Raw genomic sequence first — 8,840 nt, forward strand, 5'->3', positions numbered from 1 at the left:
ATGAAACGTGCATATTTACATATAACACACTCATACCAATGTACTTTGCTTAACAACAGGTCCACTGACTTCCCAGTGAGATAAAACTTCTAATTCCATGTGCATTATCCTTTTAGTGGTATATCTATAAAATAGTAATTGAATGTCTAAGATCTATGTCATTTTTAGGCCATTACAATTTATTAGTTAATTGTGTATAAAATATGTAACATTGATCAACAGGTATTTCATAGGATATTTTCAACAGAAAAGCAACCAACAGCAGAAATTTTCTTTGACAGTGGAGAACCTTAACTGAAAATAAAATGAGATGTAATAACCCCATGCCACTTTTAGATAACATAACTTTTTATACCCTTGCAACAACAGGTTTCTGGACTGAGCTTCAGCTATTTTATTCTTGTTCACCTTCTTGACCAAACTGTAGATAGGCAGTTCACTGGAAATGATGGTTCAGCAGCAAATGGAAGCTTTGAGGGACTTACAGGTTTTAGGACTTGTAGGTGAGAGAGCAGCTACCAAATATTACTGTTTGAGACCTGCTAAAAAGCAAGGGCTTCTGAAAAAATAAGCCCATGGCTTATTGATGGTACTTAAAAAGAGATAAAGCAAGTAGTGTCCAACTCAGTAAGCTTACCTTTAAGATAAGGAAGGATTTTCACTGGCATTTTAGGACAATGGATTTTTACCTGAGCAGACAAGAAGGAGTAAGAAAGGCTGAGTCATTTATTGAGATCATTCAATAAAACATTCTGTAAAAAGCACAGGATTATATTTCAAAATTCAGAAGGAACTGTGGATGCTTATAATCAGGCTTTGTAAATTTAAGCCAATGGAAAAAAAAGCAACAAGCAAATCTGATTGGAGAAAATGATGACACAAATGAAAAATTATTAAAAATTTTCTATTGCTTTCTTTACATGTTACTCCCCTCCTTTACAAAGGTTAATGGAAGTCTGTTTATATTATGAGAAGTAGTTCTGAACGAGAATACTTAAATTTTAGTCATGCTATGTAACTATGTAAGCAGTACTGTACAGCACAAAAATTCCAGGGAATTGGATGATATGAAAACTTCTGTGGTTACTGTTTTCAGAAGGCAGTATAAGAACATCAGTGAGCAAAAATTCCCAGCTGTAATGGTGCATGTTTATAGTGGTAAAAATAAAAGTCTGTCTATTTCTCTCAGACAAATCAATACTCAGAGAACAAGAGAAGAAATATTAACAGCTTGCTTAAAAGAGTGCACCTTATCAAACAGAGTAGATAGGAGTCAGTAAGTAATTTTCATCCATGAGGTCACAAAAAGAAAATTGTTTTCAAGAAAATCATAGGGCATTATATCTTGGGTATTTTTCCCAGAATTACTGGAGTCAGAAGCTTCAAAAACAAGGTTCAGTTTCTGCTTGGGTTTTGTTTGTTTGGATTTGGTTTGGTTTGGTTAATTGTTTGATGTGGTATTTTTAAATCAGTATATATTAAAAAATTCTTTGACAACATGGGGATTACTTTCATCTTAATGTGGCATGATTTAGCACAAAATTAAAAAAATTCCTTTGTCTTGTTTAAATCAGACTTATGTCCCTAAATGGCAGTGTTTGACAAATACTGATTTCTTTTACTGACCACCATTTCATGATCCTAGTACAAGCGAAATATCCCCAAAAGATGTGGACTCTGCAGTATTAAACTTTGCCCTACTTAACTCATGTTTGTACTGTTGCCGGTGTATTTGGGTGCTGAAAAAATCTCCAGGAGCAGTTAATTAGGGATGAGATAAGAAAGGGTTTATTTGCCAAGGCAGTAGATGGTATACGACGCGCGCGCCATGCCTGAGAGGTTACGTTTTATAATACCATCCATCCAATCCCAGATGTGCCCACCCTGTGGCCTTTCCTCTGGTCCGCCCCGGGGTTCACCTCCTTGAAATGAGTCTGGGGTGTATTTTGGGACCCCTCCTTCCTCCCATCTTCAGCATCATCAGAGCACAAAGGGTACATAGTTACCTAATTCCTGACCTATTCTGTGGTTTAGACCCAGATATGCTGTTCTGTCAACCATCTAGGCCTTGCCTTGACAAAAGACTAAACATTTCTATTAGATTTGGGGCTATGAGTGATATATGGAGGATAGAATGGGGTAAGAGGGTTAAGGAATGTATAAACAAGGGTGCTAGAGAGAGGGAAAGGAACAAGGGACAAAAGGGAGGGGGGAGGTTGCTGCTTTTAAAATCTACTTCCACTACTTATAAAACTTACAATTCTTACAAATATTAGAAAAATAAAAAAAAAACATTAGGGGCTTAAGGCATCAATACCCTGTCAGAGTAGCACATACCAACCTGAATTTGCACAGAGAGATAGCTTAGCACCTTGGGATAGGATCCACAATAAGTACAGTGCTGCTTTGGAAGGTGACCAGAGGGACAGTTTGCAGGAGAAACTATTCAGTCTTCAAATCCCCTAAATGGTAATGACTGTCAAGATAAAACCTGAAGAAGAAAAAAGAAATCTATCCTGTTTGAAACCAGACAGGGCATCGCATCCACAAGCACAACTTAAAATTACTGAAGAACTCAGAAAGAAAAAACTGATACTGTATAAAACCTACCAGTATCTCCAGTTTTCAGCACAGGACATCTGAGGAGAGGTTTGTGGGTCAGAAATTTTGACTGACCAGTTTACTGCGAGAATTGAGGAGGAGTTTAGTACCTGAAGCCTTTTGTGAACAAAGCCCCAGACACGTGAGGAATGAGAGGTGTTAAAGTTTTTATGTTATCTGGAAGAAATGTCTCAAAGCCAAAAATGCCTCCTTAAATATTTGGTCAAATTTGTTCAATACAAATAATGAGTATTCTGTTAGGCAGTCTGAATTAAATTTTAATGGTGTAACTTACATGATTTGTTTCCAACCATGAGCTGAAATTTTGACCTCAAGGTCTGAATGCTACAAATTGTATGTACTTTCTTCAGTCCCCTGTGGTGACATAGCTGTAAAATCAAACTATTTAAAGGGGCTTTAAAATGATAAGTGATTTACATATGGCATCCCTATACAAACATAGAATCATGCCTTTTGGGTTTTTTTTATGGCAAGAACTGATTACTTTGGTGCTAATGTTCGGTTTTAGTTAGAGCCTTTGTCTTGTGGGCCAGCTAATCTTCAATCCTTTCTTGCTCTGGTATAATTTAAGATTGTCACAAGAAGGATAAATTTCATGCCATTTTCTTTTCTTATTGCAGTCTTCACATTGTAATGAGAATGGATTAATTTTGTTCCATTTTCTATCCTCGTTACAGTCTGTTATGAGAATGGATTAATTTTATGACATTTTCCTCTCTCATTATAATCTTTGTTATGGGAATGAGAATATGTAAGGGGAATGAGAACTTATCAAACATTAAAGGTCTGCAAGAACTCATGACAAAGACTGTAACAAGAAGAGAAAATGACACCCAATCCATTCTTATGACAATCTTAAGACTGCAAAGAGAATTTAAAGTAAAATTATTTTCATCCATTCATAAGACAAGGATTGTTGAGAAAATGAAAATTGAAATGAAATTAATCAATTTTTGTGACAATCTGGACATTGTATCAAACCTCACAGTGTGCTTTAAAAAGTATGGTACATTAACAGAAAAAGACATAGTAGGACTGTCTAAATGGACCTATATAAGAACATACTGCTTTCAAGATATAGTCTTGTTTTAGTAGATATAGTCAGTGCACTCTGAGTCACAATTGCACAGTAAGTATACGATCTAGATGTCATTAATGGAAAATGGGATCCACAGAGAGCTTCAGTGGAAGTCTGTCCAAAGAGTTCAATACAGCCAGGAATTAATCTCAAATCCTGTTTTTCTTAATTATACAGAAAATAAGAACCTTTCTTGTATGAACACTGCAGAAGTTCTTCCTCAGGATCTAAAATATTAAATTAAATATAAAAAAAGTCCGTGTTAACAAAAATTATATTTCCAAAATTAGGTCTACTGACCATCTAGGTACTTATTTACCCATAACAACTGATCCAGAATTGAAAAGAGTGGGATTTTAGGTCAAGGTTTAGGAGGGGTTTTTTGACCTGATAATTTAAAACTATATACTACCATCACCTTCTATATTTTGGAATAGATGTACTAGCAGAACTGAAAGAGATAAGCTGCATAAATCAAGTGAAGACTTTTGGAATCACTGGAGATGTACAAATTGAAAAATTAAGTTTTATTGTAATGACTGTCTAAACAGCTTTTAACAAATGGAAAACAAGTAATAGATATGAAATTTGGCAGTTTTCTAAAAGCTGCTAAAAGACTGCTCTCCTAAGGTGTCTAGTGTCAAACCTGGGTTAGGAAGAGAGCTTTGAATCCAGATAGAAGAGAAAAAAAAGCAATTAAAAAAAGGAAAAGAGAAAAAAGTTTGCTTTATTTTCTGTTAAAAATGCCAGTGTTGCATCCAAATCTAGATATGGCAGCAAAAGAAGGGTTAATAAAAAAATGGAAATAGCGCACCTATAGTAGCAGTGCAGTACTGCTGTCAGCTGGGATTTCAATTCTGATTAGTAATGATGCCTTAAGCCCCTAATGGTTTTTTTATTTTTCTAATATTTGTAAGACTTGTAAATTTTATAGGTAGGTTTTAAAAAGCAGAAACCCCTTTGTCCCTTGTTCCTTTCCCTTGTTTACACATTCCCTAACCCTCTTACCCCATTCTATGCTCTCCATATCAAACCTACCCCTGAGTTCAGTGGCAGTGTTTAGTCTTCTGTCAAGGCAAAGGCCTAAACAGTTGACAGAACAGCATATCAGGGCCTAAACCACAGAATACAGTCAAAAATTAGGTAACTATGTACCCTTTCTGCTCTGATGAAGCTGAAGATGATGAAGTAGGTGGTCCCAAAAAGTCCCCAGACCCAATTCTCAGGGGGAGGACCAGGGGCGGACCAGAGGAAGGGCCAAAGAGTGGACACATCTGGGATTGGATAGATGGTATTATAAAATGTAACCTCTCAGGCACGGGTGCGCGCAAGTCGTATAACATCTTGGCAAATAAACCCTTTCTTATCTCACCCCTAATTAACTGCTCCGGAGATTTTTTTCAGCACCAAAATACACCGGCAACAGTAAGAACTTTCAGTGATGTTGCATCCAATTCAACATGGTTATCTGTGTCTCACATCTGATCACAGTTTCTGTCCTGGAATATCCTGGAGAAATTTCATTCCTGCATCCCCTGCATGTTCTGTTAAAGATTGACCACCTTCTGCAATAAAAAGTGTACCAGAGTGGTTGTCAGCCAGGCTGTGTAAGTTTTGAGACCAACACACCTGAAAGTTGCTTCAAATAAAACTAACAGCAACAGAAATAGAAGAAAATCAGCTTACAATAAAACCAACTGTGAATAAATCAGTAGACAAACAGGAAAAAAATCATTAGGGGGAATACATTATGTTAGGAAGAATAATTCTCTTGTTTAAAGACAGATATTCAATAACAATGCAAATAACAGTGCAGATAAAAGCACCATCCCCTCAGCTGAACAATGAAAGTTCATATGCATTTTGCACAGCTTGTAAAAGTTTAAACTATTTTCTAGTTTTACACAATATTTGGAGAACTGTATACCCTCTCTTTACACCTACAGGATTTGTTACAAAATGACCACAGGATTTGTGTACATCTTGAACTTAAAGGAAGACGGTGATAGTTAACAGCACATTTACCAGTTGATATGAAAATTAGTGTGGAGAATAATTCTTTTAATTACTCTTTACTCCCCTTCATGGCTTAGTAGGAAATTCTATAGTAATTTTTCAATAATAAAGTCACAGGCTGAGTTCATGACATAAGCCAGTATTTTTTACTATAGGAGACTATTTTTTTGTTATGAGAAAATTTTAACTGGAGTTGTTTACTCTGACTATGTTACCTCAGAAAAAGAAAATTAATACTTTATTTCATGTTGCTCTATAAGATAATAAAATTAGATGACTGTAGATGTCCTAGCTTTTTGTGTTAATGTAGAAATTTCAGCTCAGAATCTCAAAGATATTTAAACATCTACATTCCCCTTATTTCAGTGTGAATTAGGTGCCCACTATATGTGCCTTTCGCTATCTTTGATAGGCCTCATTGAAAGTCTGAATTCTAATTCTTCAGTACTACAAAAAATGTTGTAACATCACTTAAGGATGTTCTTAAACTCTTAGTTTTCTACCTCAAAGATAATAATAGCAATTTCTCACTAAAAATAACATAGTACAGAATTCTAAACTCTTTCAAGAAGTTAAACTCTGTGTCTTGTAGTCTATCATAGTATATCATGTTCACTTTGAGAGATGGGTTCCCCTTCTGAAGTCTCGGTGAGATTTCTTTAGGCACATAGTACTCCACTGTCCTTTCTTTTCCTGCTTCTGGGTGCATAAAAAGTCCTTTATTTTACCACAGCTTGTGTATAATTATATCTAGCTTCTTTTAAATCCCTGCTATGAGCTGTACTATTGTCAATGAGGTTGTCAGAAGTGAGAGCCTTTCTTATGTAACAAAGTAATAGCAATTTTGCCAAAAAAGTTTTAAAAGAAACACTGTGCATCGGTATTTAGTCACTAACCCCTAGTCTATAATGTGCGCATCAAACTTGCATATTATAGTAGATTAGCACAATTTTTGTTAATTTTCCCTGCCAAATAATCTTCATGTCTGCCTTTGAGGCAAAATTGATGACCTAAGTCCTATTTAATCTTAAAGCATTACTTATTGTATTAATATTGAAGAGAAATATTCTCTTTATTATGTACAATTAATAATAAAGTCACTTGTTTAGCTTTGTTACAAGAGTGGTAGCTCCTATCTTCCCTGAAATTCATATTACATACAAGATCCTTCATTTTCTAGACAATTAAAAATATGTTCTTGTTTTCTTCCCATGAAACAACTCAATAGCCTAAAACAACATAAACAGCTGCACAGAGAAATTAAGTCTGTCAATGAGATATAGAATGTATACACTGTTTTGTAATGACACTATTCAGAACCCTGCTGATAGAGAGCATAGCAAAGAGAAATAGCTGGCAGCTGCCATTGCACCAATAATTTCCCCATTAGAGTTAGCAGTAAATGTTTCAGCTTTTACTCTTATATAGATACGTGATGTTTATAGTTAATTAATGTTTTTCATGCATTTTATTCAACAACAAATAGCAACTGTATTCAAACTCAGATCTTCTATTCACCCAGTGATTTCCAAAGGGGGAAAAAAAAAGCAACAACAACAAAACACCCTGTCTTCCTTTGACAACTATCTACTTGAAAAATTAGAATTCTAAGGACAATGCAAACAACATACGTGCAAATATATTTCTATTAGATTGAAAGCTTCCTTAATTTTTCAAGCTTTTCCCTCCACCTTTTAGTCCTCTATCCTTTCAAGGAATATATAGGACCAAAGATTTGATATATATAACAGTATTTTTCTGTCCATAAAACCATAACAATACAACCTGAGTATGTAATTTTCTCACTTTTTTTATTCCTGGTGCTTTATGTGCTATGAGTTCAACACCATCAGACTAAATATTGCTTAGTTTTCATTCTACTTCTAAGCAGAGGGGAGATCTTTCATTTGCAACATCAGTCATTCCAACATCATATTTTTTTCATGCACATATAATAAATTTAAGTTGAGAAAATGCTTCATCTTCGTCCTTCGGATTTCTGAGATGAATTCACACTTTGCCACACTGTTATCATATGAAGAAAATTCTGTCCACTGTGCAAAGTCAGCCTAATGTCACATGGAAGCTCGTAAAAAGTGATGCCATCTGCTGATATTCTCCTCCTGCACCACCACCCATCCCCCAAGAAAAAATAATCAGATGTAGTGTTTACAGGAGCTATTAGCGGTTTGATGTTTTCCTGTTTCATTAGTTCTGGTTTTCATAACTTAACCTTTGTGTCTCAAATCTCTTTTCCACTGTTTCTTATACTCTCTCTAATGTTCAGGTGCTTGTTGATATCTGGTAAGCTTCCATGAGGATTGAGTCTCCTTTGCTTGCCAAGTTTCTATTATATTGTTAAGTCCTTTCATTTCTGCATCTCCTTCCTTCTGAACCTTTTGGTCTAGACTTCTTATCAGGGATTGAAAATTTGTAAAATTGCCTTTTGGAGTCAAATAATTAAAAACTCTGGTACATTTCCCCCTTCCTCTTCCTTATAAAAATCTATTTGTCATATGGTTTTTTGATGTAAGACAGTAGTGTTCACAGAAATTTAATATGGATGCACTGTTATCTTCCTCTACACAAATTTACTTTAAATAATTGAAAAGATTGGTGGCTTCACCAGTAGTTGTAGTGAAATGTGAGTCTATTGATATGACTTTTTATTCATGTGCATTGCTTTCAGAAACAGAATAAAGTACCATTTTTACCATTATTATTTATCTGCCATATTTGTAAGTCTATTCCAGCTTTGGAGGGTTTTTATTGACCTCTTCTTTCATCTAAGGTGTTCTTTGAACAGTGCTTCCAGAGCTCACAGTTCAGAAGGTGCTCAAAGCAGAACTTAATGATACAGGGGCCCTTTTATAATTGAGATTATTGAATTTTGTTCCTACAAAACCAGATCTTTTAACCCTCCCTGTCAGTGAGTCTTTTCCCCCTGGTCAGGTAGCCAGCAGTGCCAGTGCAGTTCTTAACAAAATTGCACGTGTAGCTGCAAATCCAAGGACCACTGGTCGGTCTGTAATGCACGCATGTAACAAAACCCAGGCCCTCCTGCTGTAAGAAGAGAATGGCCATACCGCTACTTGCGGGACAGAAGAATGACTGCTGGTACTGT

This window comes from Pipra filicauda, unplaced genomic scaffold, assembly GCF_003945595.2.
Source record: "Pipra filicauda isolate LSUMZ 115617 unplaced genomic scaffold, ASM394559v2 scaffold31_size4109673_pilon, whole genome shotgun sequence".
NCBI lineage: Eukaryota > Metazoa > Chordata > Aves > Passeriformes > Pipridae > Pipra > Pipra filicauda.